At 45.3% G+C, this 22,806-nt stretch overlaps 1 long non-coding RNA gene across 1 annotated transcript; it reads right to left on the reverse strand.

The window, feature by feature from the left end:
* Positions 1–17,718: 17,718 nt before the first annotated feature.
* On the reverse strand, positions 17,719–21,274 carry LOC142743639 (uncharacterized). Its single transcript, XR_012881608.1, has 4 exons — positions 20,500–21,274; positions 20,250–20,315; positions 19,178–19,307; positions 17,719–17,985 (listed from the first exon to the last, which is right to left on the reverse strand). It is a non-coding gene; the product is annotated as an uncharacterized LOC142743639 (long non-coding RNA).
* Between the last annotated feature and the right edge of the window lie 1,532 nt (positions 21,275–22,806).

The following is a 22,806-nucleotide window of genomic DNA, read 5'->3' on the forward strand; positions in this document are numbered from 1 at the left end:
AAGCATTTTCATACAGTAACGTGTCTGTGTGTTTTTGCTACTCCGAGCTGCTCGTATTCATAGGATGATTTTTAAAAGCTAATTTGGAGCTGGATGGAACTCAAGGCGTAGTGTATGCTAGAATTGCATTCACAGTGTCCAGTGGGGGATTTATTATTACCCCCTCCTGGTCACTTACTTATTAAAACATTTGGATGCTGCTAACGGTTTCACTCAGTTTTTTTTTAATTTGCTTTACTTTGACCTTTGCTGATGTCATCAGTACTTGGCTTGGTCCTTCTCATCTGTCAGACACACCGTCTCTTTTAGTATACATCACCGGGCTGTACTGTGAGCCTGGGGTGAGTTCCCACGTAGACGGATTAGTGGAGTTTTATTATGACTACCACAAACCCTCCGCATCTGTCCTCTTCCTCCGGTAAGTTACTTGTCTTGGCGGCTGCTTCGAATTGTGACACTGCCGTCAGTTCATGACAAATGCGTTGTACTGGCTCAGGCTGCGCCTGCCGCACCTCAGTGATAGAGTTCATCATGTTAAAGTCTTTTAGTTCATGTTTACTGGCACTTGCTGGGGACCCCCAACCCTTGTAAATTGTTAAAACAAATGCTAATCTGGTGATATATCATCTACGTAATATAAAAGTTGTTCTAAGTACATACAATAACAATGTCAAGCCCTTAAACTAAATCAAATACACACCTTTATATAAGAAAAACTTCTCTGTCCCACTGGACAGGGCACCTAGAAGATGTGTAGTTACTGGGTACATTGTATTTGCACTTGGTGTTACACTTTTCAGCAGGATTTGTACCTTGATCTGAGCTGATTGCCTGGAACAGCTCCAACTCACAAAAATATACACAGATTCTGTAAAGGATCTGCCAGGCACAGCTTCTGTGTATACGCCCATAGGTAATCAGTCTGCACCTGCTTCTATGTCTGTGAGACTGACTCCATCTTCCACAACTCAGGATGGCAGGCTTAGGAGTGGGAGAGCCTATCACAGCCTGGCCAGATGGAGCTAGCTCCCGCCCTCTGTCTATTTATACCTGCCTTTCCTGTTCCTCCTTGCTTGTGATTCTTCTCGTGTGGTTTCCTGGCCCTGCTGCAGCTTCTGAACTATTTGACCCTGCTTCATACTGACCCTGGCTTACTGACTACTCTCCTGCTCTGCGTTTTGGTACCTCGTACACTCCTGGTTTGACTCGGCTTGTTCACTACTCTCCTGCTCAGTGTTTGGTACCTCGTACACTCCTGGTTTGACTCGGCTCATTCACCACTCTTGTTGCTCACGGTGTTGCCGTGGGCAACTGCCCTATTTCCCTTAGCTTTGTGTACCCTTGTCTGTTTGTCTGTCGTGCACTTACTGAGCGTAGGGACCGTCGCCCAGTTGTACCCCGTCACCTAGGGTGGGTCGTTGCAAGTAGGCAGGGACTGAGTGGCGGGTAGATTAGGGCTCACTTGTCTGTTTCCCTACCCCCATCATTACATAATCACAACCCCATATACCTAGGCTACCCTGGTCCCTCACACTACTATGGACCCCCTTGAGACCCTGGCTCAGCAAATGCAGGGTCTCTCCCTACAGGTCCAGGCCCTGGCTCAGAGGGTCAACCAGCCTGACGCTACCATGGTAGTGCCCCTCACCTCTTGAACCCCACCTCAAGTTGCCTGACCGGTTCTCAGGGGACCGTAGGACTTTTCTCTCCTTTCGGGAGAGTTGTAGGCTCTACTTTCGCTTAAAGACTCACTCCTCAGGTTCTGAGAGCCAGCGGGTGGGTATAATTATGTTCCGGCTCCAGGAAGGGCCCCAAGAATGGGCCTTCTCCTTGGCTTCTGACGCTCCTGAATTTTCCTCCGTTGATATTTTCTTTTCTGCTCTCTGACTCATTTATGACGAGACTGACAGGTCTGCCTTTGCCGAGAGTCAGCTGGTGACCTTACGTCAGGGTAAGAGACCTGTTGAGGAGTATTGTTCTGACTTTAGGAAGTGGTGCGTAGGTTCTCGGTGGAATGACCCTGCCTTAAGGTGCCAGTTTAGGTTGGGTCTGTCGAACACCCTGAAAGACCTGCTAGTTAGCTATCCCTCTTCTGACTCCCTAGACCAGGTTATGGCTTTAGCGGTACGACTTGACCGACGTCTCAGGGAACGACAACTTGAACGTTTTTGTGTTTTCCCCTCTGACTCCCCCATGATGCCTCCCGAGGATCCCGTTGCTTCGCTCTTCCACGGAAGACTCGGAGGTACCTATGCAACTCGGGGCCTCCGTGTCCCCCCGACAACGTAGAGAGTTCCGCAGGAAGAATGGTCTCTGCTTCTATTGTGGGGATGACAAGCATCAAGTGAGCACCTGTCCTAGGCGTAAGAATAAGCAGCCGGAAAACTTCCGCGCCTAAGTGATCATCGGGGAGGTCACTTGGGCGCACAGGTATTTCCCGTAAATATGAAACGTAATAAAATCTTGCTTCCCTTTCAGGTCTCTTTTGGTGGTAGGTCTGCTACCGGCAGTGCCTTCGTGGATTCAGGGTCTTCTGCTAATATCATGTATGTGGAATTTGCTATGTCTCTAGCTATGCCTTTGATTGATTTGCCTAAACCTGTCCCGGTAGTGGGTATAGACTCCACTCCTCTTGCTAATGGTTATTTTACACAGCATACCCCTGTTTTTGAACTCCTTGTTGGCTCCATGCATTTGGGGCAGTGCTCTGTACTGTTGATGCAGGGATTATCGTCCGATTTGGTTTTAGGCCTTCCCTGGTTGAAGTTGCATAATCCCACGTTTGACTGGAATACTGGGGATCTTACCAAATGGGGTAATGAATGCTTGACCTCGTGTTTTTCTGTTAATTCTATTTCTCCCCCTGAGGAGGTGAACACGCTACCTGAGTTTGTTCAGGACTTCGCTGATGTTTTCTCTAAGGAGGTGTAAAGGATCTGCCAGGCACAGCTTCGGGGTTAACGCCCATAGATAATCAGTCTGCACCTGCTTCTATGTCTGTGAGACTGACTCCATCTTCCACCACTCAGGGTGGCAGGCTTAGGAGTGGGAGAACCTATCACAGCCTGGCCAGACGGAGCTAGCTCCCGCCCTCTGTCTATTTATACCTGCCTTTCCTGTTCCTCCTTTGCTTGGGATTCTTCTCATTTGGTTTCCTGGCCCTGCTGCAGCTTCTTGTACCATTGTGCTTGCTTCATATTGACCCCGGATTGCTGACTACTCTCCTTCTCTGCGTTTGGTACCTCGTACACTCCTGGTTTGACTCGGCTTGTTTACTACTCTTCTGCTCTGCGTTTGGCACCTCGTACTCTCCTGGTTTGACTCGGCTTGTTCACTTCTCTTGTTGCTCACGGTGTTGCCGTGGGCAACTGCCCCTTTCTCCCCCTAGCTCTGTGTACCCTTGTCTGTTTGTCTGTCATGCACTTATTGAGCGTAGGGACCGTCGCCCAGTTGTACCCCGTCTCGGTCGTTGCAAGTAGGCAGGGACTGAGTGGCGGGTAGATTAGGGCTCACTTGTCTGTCTCCCCACCCGTCATTACATAATAACAAGCCCATACCTTGTCTACCCTGGTCCCTGACACCACTATGGACCCCCTTGAGACCCTGGCTCAGCAAATGCAGGGTCTCTCCCTACAGGTCCAGGCCCTGGCTCAGAGGGTCAACCAGCCTGATGCTACCTTGGTAGTCCCCCTCACCTCACCTCTTGAACCCCACCTCAAGTTGCCTGACGGGTTCTCAGGGGACCGGAAAACTTTTCTCTCCTTTCGGGAGAGTTGTAGGCTCTATTTTCATTTAAAGCCCCACTCCTCAGTTTCTGAGAGCCAGCGGGTGGGTATAATTATGTCCCGGCTCCAGGAAGGGCCCCAAGAATGGGCCTTCTCCTTGGCTCCTGATGCCCCTGAACTTTCCTCCGTTGATCTTTTCTTTTCTGCTCTCGGACTCATCTATGACGAGACTGACAAGACTGCTTTTGCCGAGAGTCAGCTGGTGACCTTACGTCAGGGTAAGAGACCTGTTGAGGAGTATTGCTCTGACTTTAGGAAGTGGTGCGTAGCTTCTCGGTGGAATGACCCTGCCTTAAGGTGCCAGTTTAGGTTGGGTCTGTCGAACGCCCTGAAAGACCTGCTAGTTAGCTATCCCTCTTCTGACTCCCTAGACCAGGTTATGGCTTTAGCGGTACGACTTGACCGACGTCTCAGGGAACGACAACGTGAACGTTTATGTGTTTTCTCCTCTGACTCCCCCATGATGCCTCCCGAGGTTCCGTTGCTTCGTTCCTCCCCGGAAGACTCGGAGGTACCTATGCAACTCGGGGCCGCCGTGTCCCCCCAACAACGTAGAGATTTCCGCAGGAAGAATGGTCTCTGCTTCTACTGTGGGGATGACAAGCATCAAGTGAACAACTGTCCTAAGCGTAAGAATGCAGCCGGAGAACTTCCGCGCCTAAGTGATCATCGGGGAGGTCACTTGGGCGCACAGGTATTTCCCGTAAATATGAAACGTAATAAAATCTTGCTTCCCTTTCAGGTCTCTTTTGGTGGTAGGTCTGCTACCGGCAGTGCCTTCGTGGATTCAGGGTCTTCTGCTAATATCATGTCTGTGGAATTTGCTATGTCTCTAGCTATGCCTTTGATTGATTTGCCTAAACCTGTCCCGGTAGTGGGTATCGACTCCACTCCTCTTGCTAATGGTTATTTTACACAGCATACCCCTGTTTTTGAACTCCTTGTTGGCTCCATGCATTTGGAGCAGTGCTCTGTACTGTTAATGCAGGGATTATCGTCCGATTTGGTTTTAGGCCTTCCCTGGTTGCAGATGCATAATCCCACGTTTGACTGGAATTCTGGGGACCTTACAAAGTGGAGTAATGAATGCTTGACGTCATGTTTTTCTGTTAATTCTATTTCTCCCCCTGAGGTGATGAACACGCTACCTGAGTTTGTTCAGGACTTCGCCGACGTTTTCTCTAAGGAGGCCTCCGAAGTGTTACCTCATCATAGAGAATATGATTGCGCAATCAATTTGGTACCAGGAGCTAAGCTCCCTAAGGGTAGGATATTTAATCTCTCTTGTCCCGAACGTGAAGCCATGAGAGAGTATATCCAGGAATGCCTGGCCAAGGGTTACATTCGCCCCTCTACTTCTCCGGTAGGTGCTGGCTTCTTCTTCGTAGGGAAGAAGGATGGTGGTCTTAGGCCATGCATTGACTACCGAAGCTTGAATAAGGTCACTGTAAGGAACCAGTATCCCCTTCCTCTGATTCCTGATCTCTTTAATCAGGTTCAGGGGGCCCAATGGTTCTCTAAGTTTGATCTACGGGGGGCGTATAACCTTATCCGCATCAAAGAGGGGGATGAGTGGAAGACTGCGTTTAACACACCCGAAGGTCATTTCGAATACCTCGTCATGCCCTTTGGGTTGTGTAATGCTCCCGCGGTCTTCCAGAATTTCATAAATGGGATTTTAAGAGACTACCTGGGGTTATTTCTTGTAGTGTACCTTGATGACATACTTGTGTTTTCCAAGGACTGGTCCTCCCACATTGAGCATGTCAGGAAGGTGCTCCAGGTCCTTCGAGAAAACAAACTGTTTGCAAAGACCGAAAAATGTGTGTTTGGGGTGCAGGAGATACCATTTTTGGGCCAAATCCTCACTCCTCATGAATTCCGCATGGACCCCGCCAAAGGTCCAGGCTGTGGCGGAATGGGTCCAACCTGACTCCCTGAAGGCGTTACAGTGTTTCCTGGGGTTCGCTAATTATTACAGGAGGTTTATTGCTAACTTCTCGGTCATCGCTAAGCCTCTTACGGATCTCACTCGCAAAGGTGCTGATCTCCTCCACTGGCCTCTTGAGGCTGTCTGGCTTTTGAGGTCCTTAAGAAGTGCTTTATCTCGGCCCCGGTGCTGGTTCAGCCCAACCAAATGGAGCCATTTATCGTGGAGGTTGACGCGTCCGAGGTGGGAGTGGGGGCTGTCTTGTCCCAGGGTACCAGGTCCCTCACCAATCTCCGTCCCTGTGCCTACTTCTCCAGGACGTTTTCACCCACTGAGAGTAACTATGATATTGGCAACCGCGAACTCTTAGCCATTAAATGGGCATTTGAAGAGTGGCGCCACTTCCTGGAGGGGGCTAGGCACCAGGTAACGGTTCTTACCGACCACAAGAATCTGGTTTTCCTAGAATCTGCCCAGAGGCTAAACCCGAGACAAGCTCGTTGGGCGTTATTTTTTACCAGATTCAACTTTGTGGTTACCTATAGGGCTGGGTCTAAAAATGTTAAGGCTGATGCACTGTCACGTAGCTTCATGGCCAGCCCTCCTTCGGAGGAAGATCCTGCTTGTATTTTTCCTCCAGGTATAATCATTTCCGCTATTGATTCTGATTTAGTCTCTGAAATTGCGGCTGATCAAGGTTCAGCTCCCGGGAGCCTTCCTGAGAACAAGCTGTTTGTTCCCCTGCAATTCCGGCTAAGGGTACTTAGGGAAAATCATGACTCTGCACTATCTGGCCATCCAGGCATCCTGGGTACCAAGCACCTCATTGCCAGAAACTATTGGTGGCCTAAAGACGTTAAGGCCTACGTCGCCGCTTGTGAAGTTTGTGCTAGGTCCAAGACTCCCAGGTCCCGACCAGCGGGCTTACTATGTTCTTTGCCCATTCCCCAGAGACCTTGGACCCATATCTCCATGGATTTTATCCCCGATTTGCCTCCATCTCAAGGCAAGTCGGTGGTGTGGGTTGTAGTAGACCGCTTCAGTAAGATGTGCCACTTTGTGCTCCTCAAAAAACTACCCAATGCTAAGACGTTAGCTACCTTGTTTGTCAAACACATCCTGCGTCTCCATGGGGTCCCTGTCAATATTGTTTCTGATAGAGGGGTACAATTTGTTTCATTGTTTGGAGAGCCTTCTGTAAAAAGTTGGAGATTGATCTGTCCTTCTCCTCTGTCTTCCATCCTGAAACTAATGGCCAAACTGAGAGGACTAATCAGTCTCTAGAACAATATTTAAGGTGTTTTATCTCTGACTGTCAATATGATTGGGTCTCATTCATTCCCCTCGCCGAATTTTCCCTTAATAACCGGGTCAGTAACTCGTCAGGGGTCTCCCCCTTTTTCTGTAATTTTGGGTTTAATCCACGGTTCTCTTCCGTTTCACCTGGTAGTTCCAACAATCCCGAGGTAGAGGTCATTCATCGAGAACTGTGCACAGTCTGGGCTCAGGTTCAGAAGAACCTAGAGGCGTCCCAGAGCATACAAAAAACTCAGGCAGATAGAAAACGTTCTGCTAACCCCTTGTTTATGGTCGGGGATCTGGTGTGGCTATCGTCTAAAAATTTGCGCCTGAAGGTCCCGTCCAAGAAGTTTGCTCCCCGGTTTATAGGGCCGTACAAGGTCATTGAAGTCCTCAATCCTGTCTCCTTCCGACTGGAGTTGCCCCCATCTTTTCGAGTACACAACGTGTTCCATGCCTCCCTCCTTAAACGCTGCTCCCCATCCTTGGCTCCCTCGAGGAAACCTCCGGTCCCTGTTCTCACCCCTGAGGGGGCAGAATTCGAGGTGGCCAAGATTGTGGACAGTAGGATGGTCCAAGGCTCCCTCCAGTACCTGGTCCATTGGAGAGGATACGGGCCTGAGGAGAGGACTTGGGTACCCGCCCGGGATGTTCACGCTGGGGTATTGGTCAGGAGGTTCCACCTTCGTTTCCCCAATAAACCAGGTCCACTTAGAAAGGGTCTGGTGGCCCCTCATAAAAGGGGGGGCACTGTAAAGGATCTGCCAGGCACAGCTTCGGGGTTAACGCCCATAGATAATCAGTCTGCACCTGCTTCTATGTCTGTGAGACTGACTCCATCTTCCACCACTCAGGGTGGCAGGCTTAGGAGTGGGAGAACCTATCACAGCCTGGCCAGACGGAGCTAGCTCCCGCCCTCTGTCTATTTATACCTGCCTTTCCTGTTCCGCCTTTGCTTGTGATTCTTCTCGTTTGGTTTCCTGGCCCTGCTGCAGCTTCTTGTACCATTGTCCTTGCTTCATATTGACCCCGGCTTGCTGACTACTCTCCTGCTCTGCGTTTGGTACCTCGTACACTCCTGGTTTGACTCGGCTTGTTTACTACTTTTCTGCTCTGCGTTTGGCACCTCGTACTCTCCTGGTTTGACTCGGCTTGTTCACTTCTCTTGTTGCTCACGGTGTTGCCGTGGTCAACTGCCCCTTTCTCCCCCTAGCTCTGTGTACCCTTGTCTGTTTGTCTGTCGTGCACTTATTGAGCGTAGGGACCGTCGACCAGTTGTACCCCGTCGCCTAGGGCGGGTCGATGCAAGTAGTCAGGGACTGAGTGGCGGGTAGATTAGGGCTCTACTTGTCTGTCTCCCCACCCCCCGTCATTACAGGAGGCCTCCGAAGTGTTACCTCCTCATAGAGAATAAGATTGCGCTATCGATTTGGTACCAGGAGCTAAGCTCCCTAAGGGTAGGATATTTAATCTCTCTTGTCCCGAACGTGAAGCCATGAGAGAGTATATCCAGGAATGCCTGGCCAAGGGTTACATTTGCCCCTCTACTTCTCCGGTAGGTGCTGGCTTCTTCTTCGTAGGGAAGAAGGATGGTGGTCTTAGGCCATGCATTGACTACCGTAACTTGAATAAGGTCACTGTAAGGAACCAGTATCCCCTTCCTTTGATTCCTGATCTCTTTAATCAGGTTCAGGGGGCCCAATGGTTCTCTAAATTTGATCTACGGGGGGCGTATAACCTTATCCGCATCAAAGAGGGGGATGAGTGGAAGACTGCGTTTAACACACCCGAAGGTCATTTCGAATACCTCGTCATGCCCTTTGGGTTGTGTAATGCTCCCGCGGTCTTCCAGAATTTCATAAATGAGATTTTAAGAGATTACCTGGGGGTATTTCTTGTAGTGTACCTTGATGACATACTTGTGTTTTCCAAGGACTGGTCCTCCCACATTGAGAATGTCAGGAAGGTGCTCCAGGTCCTTCGGGAAAACAAACTGTTTGCGAAGACCGAAAAATGTGTGTTTGGGGTGCAGGAGATACCATTTTTGGGTCAAATCCTCACTCCTCATGAATTCCGCATGGACCCCGCCAAGGTCCAGGCTGTGGGGGAATGGGTCCAACCTGCCTCCCTGAAGGCTTTACAGTGTTTCTTGGGGTTCGCTAATTATTACAGGAGATTTATTGCTAAATTCTCGGTCATCGCTAAGCCTCTTACGGACCTCACTCGCAAAGGTGCTGATCTCCTCCACTGGCCTCCTGAGGCTGTCCAGGCTTTTGAGGTCCTTAAGGAGTGCTTTATCTCGGAGCCATTTATCGTGGAGGTTGACGCATCCGAGGTGGGAGTGGGGGCTGTCTTGTCCCAGGTCCCTCACCCATCTCCGTCCCTGTGCCTACTTCTCCAGTAAGTTTTCGCCCACTGAGAGTAACTATGATATTGGCAACCGCGAACTCTTAGCCATTAAATGGGCATTTGAAGAGTGGCGCCACTTCCTGGAGGGGGCTAGGCACCAGGTAACGGTCCTTACCGACCACAAGCATCTGGTTTTCCTAGAATCTGCCCGGAGGCTAAACCCGAGACAAGCTCGATGGGCGCTATTTTTTACCAGATTCAACTTTTTGGTTACCTATAGGGCTGGGTCTAAAAATATTAAGGCTGATGCACTGTCACGTAGCTTCATGGCCAGCCCTCCTTCGGAGGAAGATCCTGCTTGTATTTTGCCTCCAGGTATAATAATTTCTTCTATTGATTCTGATTTAGTCTCTGAAATTGCGGCTGATCAAGGTTCAGCTCCCGGGAACCTTCCTGAGAACAAGCTGTTTGTTCCCCTGCAATTCCGGCTAAGGGTACTTAGGGAAAATCATGACTCCGCACTATCTGGTCATCCAGGCATCCTGGGTACCAAGCACCTCATTGCCAGAAACTATTGGTGGCCTGCGTTGCCTAAAGACGTTAAGGCCTACGTCGCCGCTTGTGAGGTTTGTGCTAGGTCCAAGACTCCCAGGTCCCGACCAGCGGGCTTACTACGTTCTTTGCCCATTCCCCAGAGACCTTGGACCCATATCTCCATGGATTTTATCCCCGATTTGCGTCCATCTCAAGGCAAGTCGGTGGTGTGGGTTGTAGTAGACCGCTTCAGTAAGATGTGCCACTTTGTGCCCCTCAAGAAACTACCCAATGCTAAGACGTTAGCTACCTTGTTTGTCAAACACATCCTGCGTCTCCATGGGGTCCCTGTCAATATTGTTTCGGACAGAGGGGTACAATTTGTTTCATTGTTTTGGAGAGCCTTCTGCAAAAAGTTGGAGATAGATCTGTCCTTCTCCTCTGCCTTCCATCCTGAAACTAAGGGTGGATTCACACAAACGTGTATTGGGTCCGTGCGGGCCGCGTGGTTTTCACGCGCCATGCACAGACCAATACAAGTCTATGGGGCAGTACAGACAGTCCGTACTTTTTGCGCAGTGTTTGTCCGCTGCGCAAAAAGCGCGACATGGTCAATATCTCCGCGTATTTCGCGCATCACGCACCCATTGAAGTCAATGGGTGCGTGAAAACCACGCAGGTCGCACGGAAGCACTTCCGTGCGAACTGCCTGTTTCGCGCACCAGCTGTCAAAAGGATGAATGTAAACAGAAAAGCACCACGTGCTTTTCTGTTTACAAACATCCAAACGGAGTGTCTTTGAGATGAGTGAACCCGGACAACCGAACCGAACTTCACCGGGTTCGGCCGAACTCGTTTTGGCCGAACCCGGCAAAAAAATTTCCGGTACGCGACGTCAGGAGATAGTCACTGTCCAGGGTGCTGAAAGAGTTAAACTGTTTCAGCACCCTGGACAGTGACTTCCAATCCCAATATACATGAACGTGTAAAAAAAAAAGAAGTTCTGACTTACCGATAACTCCCGGCTTCTTCCTCCAGTCTGACCTCCTGGGATGACAATTCAGTCCAAGTGACAGCTCCAGCCAATCACAGGCCAAGCACAGGCTGCAGCGGTCACATGGACTGCGGCGTCATCCAGGGAGGTGGGGCCCGATGTCAAGAGAGGCGCGTCACCAAGGACGCGTCACCAAGGCAACGGCCGGGAGGGAAGATCTTGGTAAGTACGAAGTTTTTCTTTTTTTTTAACAGGTTTCTCGATATTGTGATCGGCATTCACTGTCGAGGGTGCTGAAAGAGTTAACTGCTGATCAGTTAACTCTTTCAGCACCCTGGACAGTGACTGACGTCGACTTGACTCATTTCTATGGCGGCTGCGCGAAAATCACGCAGCCGCGCATCATACACGGATGACACACGGAGCTGTCAAGTGTTTTTTGCGCGCGCAAAACGCCGCGTTTTTTGCGCTCGCAAAAACGCAACGTTCGTCTGAATAAGTCCTTATGGCCAAACCGAGAGGACTAATCAGTCTCTAGAACAATATTTAAGGTGTTTTATCTCTGACTGTCAATATGATTGGGTCTCATTCATTCCCCTCGCCGAATTTTCCCTTAATCACCGGGTCAGTAACTTGTCAGGGGTCTCCCCCTTTTTCTGTAATTTTGGGTTTAATCCACGGTTCTCCTCCGTTTCACCTGGTAGTTCCAACAATCCCGAGGTAGAGGTCGTTCATCGGGAACTGTGCACAGTCTGGGCCCAGGTTCAGAAGAACCTAGAGGCGTCCCAGAGCATACAAAAAACTCAGGCAGATAGAAGATGTTCTGCTAACCCCTTGTTTATGGTCGGGGATCTGGTGTGGTCATCGTCTAAGAACTTGCGCCTTAAGGTCCCGTCCAAGAAGTTTGCTCCCCGGTTTATAGGGCCGTACAAGGTCATTGAAGTCCTCAATCCTGTCTCCTTCCGACTGGAGTTGCCCCCATCTTTTCGAATACACAACGTGTTTCATGCCTCCCTCCTTAAATGCTGCTCCCCGTCCTTGGCTTCCTCCTGTCCCCGTTCTCACCCCTGAGGGGGTGGAATTCGAGGTGGCCAAGATTGTGGACAGCAAGATGTTCCAAGGCTCCCTCCAGTACCTGGTCCATTGGAGAGGATACGGGCCTGAGAGGACTTGGCTACCCGCCCGGGATGTTCACGCTGGGGTATTGGTCAGGAAGTTCCACCTTCGTTTCCCCAATAAACCAGGTCCACCTAGAAAGGGTCCGGTGGCCCCTCATAAAAGGGGGGGGGGTACTGTAAAGGATCTGCCAGGCACAGCTTCTGTGTATACGCCCATAGGTAATCAGTCTGCACCTGCTTCTATGTCTGTGAGACTGACTCCATCTTCCACAACTCAGGATGGCAGGCTTAGGAGTGGGAGAGCCTATCACAGCCTGGCCAGACGGAGCTAGCTCCCGCCCTCTGTCTATTTATACCTGCCTTTCCTGTTCCTCCTTGCTTGTGATTCTTCTCGTGTGGTTTCCTGGCCCTGCTGCAGCTTCTGAACTATTTGACCCTGCTTCATACTGACCCTGGCTTACTGACTACTCTCCTGCTCTGCGTTTGGTACCTCGTACACTCCTGGTTTGACTCGGCTTGTTCACTACTCTCCTGCTCAGCGTTTGGTACCTCGTACACTCCTGGTTTGACTCGGCTCGTTCACCACTATTGTTGCTCACGGTGTTGCCGTGGGCAACTGCCCTATATCCCTTAGCTTTGTGTACCCTTGTATGTTTGTCTGTCGTGCACTTACTGAGCGCAGGGACCGTCGCCCAGTTGTACCCCGTCTCCTAGGGCGGGTCGTTGCAAGTAGGCAGGGACTGAGTGGCGGGTAGATTAGGGCTCACTTGTCTGTTTCCCTACCCCCATCATTACAGATTCCACATGTTTATCTGACAAATGTCGCAAACCAATTTTTCTTACTCTGATTTGTATTGCCTGGGAAGGCCTCTCAAGGTCTGTTCTCTTCGTGGGAGGCGGCTATGATAAGGTTGGCACCGGTCTGCCAGGACTGTTCTGTAGGCAAATCAAACAGCTCTAACAGAATTTACCAGCATCAGCTGTAAAAACCTGGGACATACCAATTAGATCTTACTACATCGATCCTTGTAGTCTTGGGGCATATGTGAGGTCACACCATCAATACAAGTGCCATCAAGGGTGCCTTGGGTGCTACCGGTTTACCTTCCTTTATCCATCCACATTCTGGTAGAATCTGGTTTTCACGCCTTCCGCTCCCAGTTGGACTCTTCCTGTGGAGAACAATCTTTTCATCGCATAATCATTAATTGATCTTCATCAGATAATTCAATTGAAGAAAAACATTAACAAATAACATCTTTACATTAAACGTTCACATCGAGCAGTAACTAGAAGTGATATATGCAAACTCATTTTTCTTCTTTATATACACTACCGTTCAAAAGTTTGGGGTCACCCAGACAATTTTGTGTTTTCCATGAAAACTCACACTTATATTTATCAAATGAGTTGCAAAATGACTAGAAAATATAGTCAAGACATTGACAAGGTTAGAAATAATTTTCTCCTTCAAACTTTGCTTTCGTCAAAGAATGCTCCATTTGCAGCAATTACAGCATTGCAGACCTTTGGCATTATAGCTGTTAATTTGCTGAGGTAATCGGGAGAAATTTCACCCCATGCTTCCAGAAGCCCCTCCCACAAGTTGGATTGGCTTGATGGGCACTTCTTGCGTACCATACGGTCAAGCTGCTCCCACAACAGCTCTATGGGGTTGAGATCTGGTGACTGCACTGGCCACTCCATTACAGATAGAATACCAGCTGCCTGCTTCTTCCCTAAATAGTTCTTGCATAATTTGGTGGTGTGCTTTGGGTCATTGTCCTGTTGTAGGATGAAATTGGCTCCAATCAAGCGCTGTACACAGGGTATGGCATGGCATTGCAAAATGGAGTGATAGCCTTCCTTATTCAAAATCCCTTTTACCTTGTACAAATCTCCCACTTTACCAGCACCAAAGCAACCCCAGACCATCACATTACCTCCACCATGCTTGACAGATGGTGTCAGGCACTCTTCCAGCATCTTTTCAGTTGTTCTGCATCTCACAAATGTTCTTCTGTGTGATCCAAACACCTCAAACTTCGATTCGTCTGTCCATAACACTTTTTTCCAATCTTCCTCTGTCCAATGTCTGTGTGCTTTTTGCCAATATTAATCTTTTCCTTTTATTAGCCAGTCTCAGATATGGCTTTTTCTTTGCCACTCTGCCCTGCAGGCCAGCATCCCGGAGTCGCCTCTTCACTGTAGACGTTGACACTGGCGTTTTGCGGGTACTATTTAATGAAGCTGCCAGTTGAGGACCTGTGAGGCGTCTATTTCTCAAACTAGAGACTCTAATGTACTTGTCTTGTTGCTCAGTTGTGCAGCGGGGCCTCCCACTTCTCTTTCTACTCTGGTTAGAGCCTGTTTGTGCTGTCCTCTGAAGGGAGTAGTACACACCGTTGTAGGAAATCTTCAGTTTCTTGGCAATTTCTCGCATGGAATAGCCTTCATTTCTAAGAGCAAGAATAGACTGTCGAGTTTCACATGAAAGCTCTCTTTTTCTAGCCATTTTGAGAGTTTAATCAAACCCACAAATGTAATGCTCCAGATTCTCAACTAGCTCAAAGAAAGGTCAGTTTTATAGCTCCTCTAAACAGCAAAACTGTTTATAGCGGTGCTAACATAATTGCACAAGGGTTTTCAAGTATTTTCTAATCATCCTTCTAACACAGTTAGCAAACACAATGTACCATTAGAACACTGGAGTGATGGTTGCTGGAAATGGGCCTCTATACACCTATGTAGATATTGCATTAAAAACCAGACATTTGCAGCTGGAATAGTCATTTAGCAGATTAACAATGTATAGTGTGTATTTCTGATTAATTTAATGTTATCTTCATTGAAAAAAACAGTGCTTTTCTTGCAAAAATAAGGAGATTTCTAAGTGACCCTAAACTTTTGAACGGTAGTGTATATATATATATATATATATATATACTGCACAGAATTTTCTGCTCTAAAATTTTCCTTTCACAGCAACAACAAAAAAATAAATAAATAAAAATGTTTTCAAATGGGAATATTCCGCTTCTGTACCTTTTATCTGACACATGCCTCCAATAGTCCAATGCTAAGGCTGGTCTAGAACTTTACATAAAACTTAACCTCAGTATTTAATATTCCCACAACAATTCTTGAATACAGTTATTAAACAAACTTTGGGATGGCATCTTGAGAACTGCTGATATCTTATTGTACAAATACCAGTTCAATACTTGGGATAAAAAAGATTCCCCTGTCACTACACACAACTTCTGCAGTGGGGAAGGTACTGGCCAGGCTTCAGGCAACCCTGAGAACAGGTCTACACATACGAGCACCTTTTCATACACTTCTACCTCGGGTAGTTGTATGTTCTGCAGTCGCTGTAATGGGTAATCTGGCCGGGCTGCACTTTTCACAGGTACCTTTTCTGTTTTACCTATGTCATGCCGTGCGCACATCATGCAGGCTGCTACAAACCTAGTGGTGGCATTATTGTATCCAGGGACAAGCCAATTTACTGATACCTGGCTGCACATACTCTTGTTGTCAGGTCTGTCATCTCTTTGGCTTACCCGATGATCCAATAAAGCTCCTACTACCAATGAGCCCATAATTGTGGGCGATGCCAAAAGTGTACCTAGAGTCAGTGTAAATGTCGGCCGTCTTACCTTTTGCCAGGTTACAAGCCTCAGCGAGCACCTCCAGCTCTGCTCCTTGAGATGAACAAGAAGGTAGGAGTGGTTTCTGGATGATTTACCTTGTGCCTCATATCCTGTCTTGTACATACTGTATATGATCACGTATCTCTACATTACAAATTTACATTGGAAACCCATGTCACATATAGATAGGACATTTCAAAAGGATGGAGTTTTATTTTCCCACATTCATCTGATAATCCAGAACACTTGTAAACCCCACCCCCACCAGGTCCTGTAAATACCTGATTAATACAAAAACAAACAAATTATGTTACTGAAATCTGGCATAAAATGAACAATAAATACCTATAGCTGTATGTGAGGACAGATCATAACTCCCCGAAGGGAAAGAATAACACCAAGTACAATCAGTAACTTGCAAAAAATATACACTCTTTATTATAATATACATAAGAACATATTGGCCATCAGGACCTAAAAACCACAAACAATTAAAATACGCAATGTGGAAAACATAAGGTTACTCACAAATGGCATATTATACAATATTCAATAATGCCATACAGGGTCGCTCTGATAGTCATGCCATAAATGTATGTATTACAAAAATAACAGACACCTGAGAATGTGTCTCTAAAAACACATGCTAAAACAGAACAATGTAATACAGACCCTGTGTAGAATGGTATGAAGGAAAAACTAGTAACCAACACTGAATGGTCAGTGTAAATAAAGTGGTATAGAGACCAGGGTATCACCAAAAATCAGAATAGGTCCCAGAAGCCATACCAACCCGTATGTTGCATATCAAGCCAAAAAATGAATTTCCACAGCAAGAGCCCCGACGTGCGTTTCGCGGTAGCTTTTTCAAGGGGTACTAACTAATGAGGTGACCAGCGTTGTATTTGTACTCAGTGGTAGGAGAGGTATGTTCGAAAATAGCCAATAGCAGTACAAATCACCAATGCCTAACACCTGAAATATATCAGGTGTTCTGCATTGGTGAGTCAAACTGCCATACAATTACCTGAACTCTAATCAGTGGGCAGCAACAGACGCCATTACCGATGTCAAGTATACGTCTCAGGGATGAGACCGCGCATGCGCGTGCGCATCAATCCAAAAGCGCCGCAGAAAAAATTTCATCGCATATGGATGACGTATCGCGCCATAGTGGCCATCTTAAGTATGGGCAAGGACAAGGATGAAGAACGCACCTGCGCGTGCGCATCAACCCACAAACGCCGAGAACAAATGTCATAGCATGTAAATGACGTATCGCGCCGTGGTGGCCACTTTGAGTATGGACTAAGAATCTAGTTATAGGGCAAAAAACAAAAACAAATGTAGGGCATATGTAACACAATCTGAACTTTCACATAGAGAATACAATACAATGGGACTGTAGCGTCTACAATTGTGGACAATAATGCACATATGGAACAATATATATATACATAATTCAATAATATATTAAACATCACTTCATACATCCATCAATACAAAGAAGACCACATATTGAACCATGTACATACATGAATATATATAGCACATAATGAAGGGGAAGCAATTTATACAAGTAAAAATAATATTTAATATTACATCAAAAATAATAAATAATAAATTATAATAATAAATAAATAGTGATAGTGAAAGATGTGAGAACACGCGTGCAAAGTGAGGTGATAAATAAAAGGTAAGTAAAAAAGTGAAACACACGTGACGAGAAGCACATTTTGAAAATATATACAGTTCTGTTTATTGGTATTTTGAATACATACAGTAATTAAATAAATATACAATATATTATGTTCTAGTGTACCCAAAACATAGTGAAGAAAATATATATATATATGTTTTAATATTTAATATAAATAACAAACGTGTAGAAAGAATATATATGTAGAAAAAATATATATATATGTATTACAGTGAATATGTGTAGACATAAATGTGAGCAAGTAAATATACAAATATAAAAATATATAAATATATATATATATATATATATATATATATATATATACACACAGTGTAACCAGTGTACTAACAAATTTTATAAGAAAATATATAAAATGTATATATAAAAAAAATATTTATTATATATAAAAAAATATATATGCATGCAGTGTGTACATAGAGACCCATGTACCAATCAGTACCCCATGAAAAAGCTTACAGATGATCAAAATTACGATATATTCAAAACGCATTGATGAACGGAGTCCAACCAAGAAATTAATTCGGAGGTATAATATGTGATACTCGATATTCTATTCAGCCCAATAAATACAAATCGAAACGAAAATAGAAGTAGCCCCTATAAGAAGACAAAAATAATAATATTAAAAAATGCCACCAAGTATAGATACAGCCAAACCGCACAAATGCCTGGGCCAAAGGCCCACCAGATATTACCTACACAGCATAGTCAACCAAACCAGTAAAATATATGCAGATTTAAAAAGTTAAAAGACTCATGATGCTATAGGACCCAAAAAGGAATTATTATTATTATTATAAAAAAGAAGCGAAGGACATTTTCTCATTGAGCCCCAGAGGCGAGCTGGTCTTCAGTTTTGTGATCCATTTGCATTAGATCCGTTCCAATTTACGGAAAGTATCTCCTCCACGTGATCCAACAATAATTTTATCAATGCCATGAACCTTCAAATCCTGCCACTTGTTGTTATGAAAATCCCGGAAATGTCGGGGAATGGATTTCAATTTATCAAGTTCTTCCCAGTTATTATCCTCTATTGTTCCAGCCTATTTGATGTCCCTCACATGTTCCTGAATTCGCATTTTAAGTTCTCTTGTGGTCATGCCGACATAAGAAAGGCCACATGGACATGTGGCCATGTATACCACACCAGTAGTACTGCAATTGATGAAGTGTACAATTTTGAAACTTTTTTTCTTTTCGGAATCTGTGAACGTATCAGTTTTCACAATCAATTTGCAAATAGAGCAATGACCACAAGAGAAGGATCCCCACACTGGCCCTTTGGAGCCAAAAAGGTAGGTTTTGGGACTAGGAACATTATAGTGACTCCGAACTAAATGGTCACCCAAGGTTTTGCTTCTTTTAGCTGTGAGTTGGGGCTTCGAGGGTAAATGTTTTTTCAAATCCGGATCAGTGAGCAGAATTGGCCAGAAGCAAGTCACAATATTTTTCATCTCCATCCATTGCGAATTATATGGAGTGATAAGTCTCACTATATCGTCCTTATTCTTGCGTTTTTGTTGAATAAGCAAATTATCCCTGTTACTGTGACAAGCCCTATTATATCCCTTCTCGATATCCTTCTTGGGATATCCTCGGTGTATGAAGCAGGTCCTCAAACATTGTGAGTCTCTTTCAAAATTAGAATCAGAGTCACATACCCGTCTTGCCCTCAGGAATTGCCCCGTAGGGATAGCCCGTATAACATGAGAAGGATGAAACGACGATGCATGCAGGAGAGAATTTACAGAAGTTTCCTTTCGGAAAATAGTGGTGCTGAGCTTACCTGAGTCTTGTACTGTCATTTTGATGTCCAAAAAGTCCATGCTAGTTTGACTGATCATACTCGTTAGTTTGATGTTCTGTGAGTTGTTGTTCAAAGTGGATATAAAATGATCAAGGTCTGCTCGCGTACCCTGCCAAATAAAAAGGATGTCATCGATAAAACGCATCCAACCAACAACACATCCAGACACCATATCCATGGCCTCCTGTACAATTTCTTGTTCCCAGTATCCCAAAAATAAATTCGCATATGAAGGTGCACAAGTGGCACCCATTGCCGTCCCCCGAAGTTGTAAATAGTGTTTGTCCCTGAACACAAAGTAATTATGCTCAAGGACAAAACGCATGAGGAGGATCGAAAATTGGACCAATTCAGAATCGTGGTCACATGAGCCTAAGAAGTATTGAATAGCTCTCAGCCCCAATTCATGGTCAATACAGGTATACAAGGATTCCACATCGCAGGATACCAAATACATATCCTGCTCAATGGTCACCCCATCTAGGCGTTTCAGCACGTCCGTAGAATCCTTCACATATGATTGTAAATTCTCAACGCATGGACGGAGATAGAAATCCAGGAAGCGACAAATCGACTCACACAAACTCCCACATCCTGACACAATAGGCCGACCAGGTGGTTTCTTCTGATCTTTGTGTACCTTTGGTAAGAGGTATAGTGTGGGAGTGATGGGAAACTTCACAGTAAGCCCATCCATGATTTTTTTAGTGATGATGTTTTTGTCACAAGCTTCCATTAATATCGCATCAAACTGTCCTTTGAAGTCAGTAGTGGGGTTATGTGTCAAACGCTTGTAGCATTGCACATCCCGTAATTGCCGATATGCCTCTGATTCGTACATCTCAAATGGCCAAACCACCACATTTCCACCCTTGTCAGCCGGTTTAAACACGATGCCCTTCATCTGCTTGAGCTCACGTAAAGCCTTTCGCTGGGCCCAAGATAGATTGTCATAGCCACGATCCTGTGGCAACTTCCGAAGTTCATCCACCACCATTCTGACGAACATCTCAACCGATGGATTTAGGACGAATAGTATCAGGAAACCTACCATTACTGACTTCCTGCTCCTGGAGTAGAGATTCTAGCGCCCGGACCGCTTCCAATTCCTCCTGTACTGTAAAGAGATGATGAGGTTCATTTTTAGAGTAATACTTTTTATATATAAGTTTGCGTGCAAACATAAACACATCCTTGATGGCTAGAAAATCATCAAAGCCTCTCACAGGACAGAATGACAGCCCCAAGGACAGCACTGAGATTTGACTAGGAGTGAATACTATATCTGAGAGGTTAATTACCTTAAGTTCACCTCCTACATTGTCATCCAAAGGGTTGAATTTTCTTTTTGTGGGAGTACGTCTAGTTTCATATCTCCTAGTTTTCATAGGTTGACTCCCCTGTGATGCCCCAGATGTTACACTATCCAATGAAGACAGGGATTTGGAGCGTGACATCGTATTGGAACCACGTCTTTGCCACTTATACACCCTTTGTTCCTGGAAGTCCATCAAATCACGCTGATACTTCTTGGATTTTAATTCTTTGATGTCATTCTCCCATTTCGTATAGTCAAGGCTTAATTCATGTTCGAATTTGGAAAGAAGATCTGGAGTGAGTTCCATTTTCACTTTCTCCTGTAAAGGCAATATCAATTTTTCAATTTCCTCCAACTGCTTCTTATCCTAACCAATCAGGAGCTCTATGAACGTCCGTGAACAGGATATGCATGCTTCTTCCCATCGAGAACGAAACATAATATCATCAAAAGGGAAGGAGGGAAAAACCTGAACCCGCAGACCTCTGGGGATCAGGTCCTTAGTAAGATATTGCTCTAAGGCCACCTTGTTCCACCATACTCTCATCCTTCGTTTAAGTAATTCTTTTAATTTCTTTTGGGTTTCCAATATTCCCATATGGGTTACACCCGTAGGTCCTACAGCATCATTGCTAAAAACTTGAGTCACAACTGACAGCCAATTGGTTTCACGTGTATGGAAATCCATATTAGTATTTAGGCCTATAAGAAGACAAAAATGAACAATGTTCAGATAAAAAAAAATTTTGTTTTGCCTTCTCCCCCATCTAAATATGTAAAGACTCATCTGTGAGTGACGTCACCTCACCTCCTATGTAAATTTGCTGGAGGGGGATGGTCTCTTAGACAATACCTCATATTGGGTGGAGACTACAGCACAGCATACCCAGTGCCATATTTACCGTTCTGGAAGGATCTGGAACCATCTATACAGAAATACCTCAAAATTTAGGTTACTGTCATACACATTTAATCTGGATTACTCATTGGGGTCTGATACACATTTTGTAGACCTCCTAGAACCAAATTCATTAATTCAAAACAAAATAAAACACAAAACAAAACTACCTGATCAGTCCCTTCACTATTCCATCCTATTTGAACTCTGCGAAAATAATGTAGCAGGGTTCAAAACTAAATATCTCAACATAATAAGGTTGGGCACTCTATCTGGGGGGCACTAGATTGGCCCCCTGTAATACACAACAGCCTGGAACACAAATAACTTTCTCCTGACAAAAATACATTTTATCTTTAAAATGACTTGCAACCATTTACCTGTAAAACATCATACATTTTCAAAAATAACATTTAGGCAGTGCTATAGCACGTGCCTCATGTGTGAAAATAAAAACAAAACAATTGTAATTAGTTATTCAATAAAACAGAAAATAATATATCTGGTAATATTAATTACTGCAAACCAATAAACTATATATGAGAATAGGGAACAGTGGGAGTACATACATTTTCAAGACCCCGTGTCTCACAATATCTGTATTTTAATTCATTTGAATTAACATCAAAACATTCCAACATTAAATCTTATCACATCATAACACATAAATATGAAACGTAACTTTTATCTTTTTGCAGACAAATCCAGCCAGCTGTAATATTTTTCTCGCTTGGTGTAGTTACGGACAACAGCGCATGCGCAAAGATAAGAAACATTCCTTTACACAGAGGAGAGGAACTGATTTTAACCCCATACACAAAACACTAAGAATTTTATTTTTTTAGACATTACTGCTGTTAAAAATAAGAACAAACAATATAGATCTGCTATATTGTGGCCACTAGTTTCAAACTTCACACATGTTACATTACACACATATCTCATACATCACACAGATGTCACATTACACCCGTTCACATTACACTCCCCCCCGTTCTGACCCACGTTAGTCACTGCAATGTACCTGGCTGCTCCGTTTTCTTCACTCTTCCTATCAAATCTTACACCTGTATTCAAATTGTTCTTTCTCACATCAACTTACTTGCAACCACCTGTAATCACTTACTTTGTCCTTTTAACTTATGCCTTGTCCTGGCCATCCACTCCCTTTCTCAACTTTCCACAAACCATTCTATTTATCACATGCAAACATCCATCTTACGGCTGCCAGCCTCTTCAACAATTTTTTTACAGTGTGCTATTTTGCCTTCACATACTTTACAATTAAAGCCCCAGCACCTTTTGCTCATTCTACTATAATGATGGCCGGGACCCGTGCCCCAAGTCTGTCCCGCATTTTTGTCTAATTTCCTCCTGACCCCATGGTCGGAG

Source organism: Rhinoderma darwinii, chromosome 1 (assembly GCF_050947455.1).
Source record: "Rhinoderma darwinii isolate aRhiDar2 chromosome 1, aRhiDar2.hap1, whole genome shotgun sequence".
Classification (NCBI taxonomy): Eukaryota; Metazoa; Chordata; class Amphibia; order Anura; family Rhinodermatidae; genus Rhinoderma; species Rhinoderma darwinii.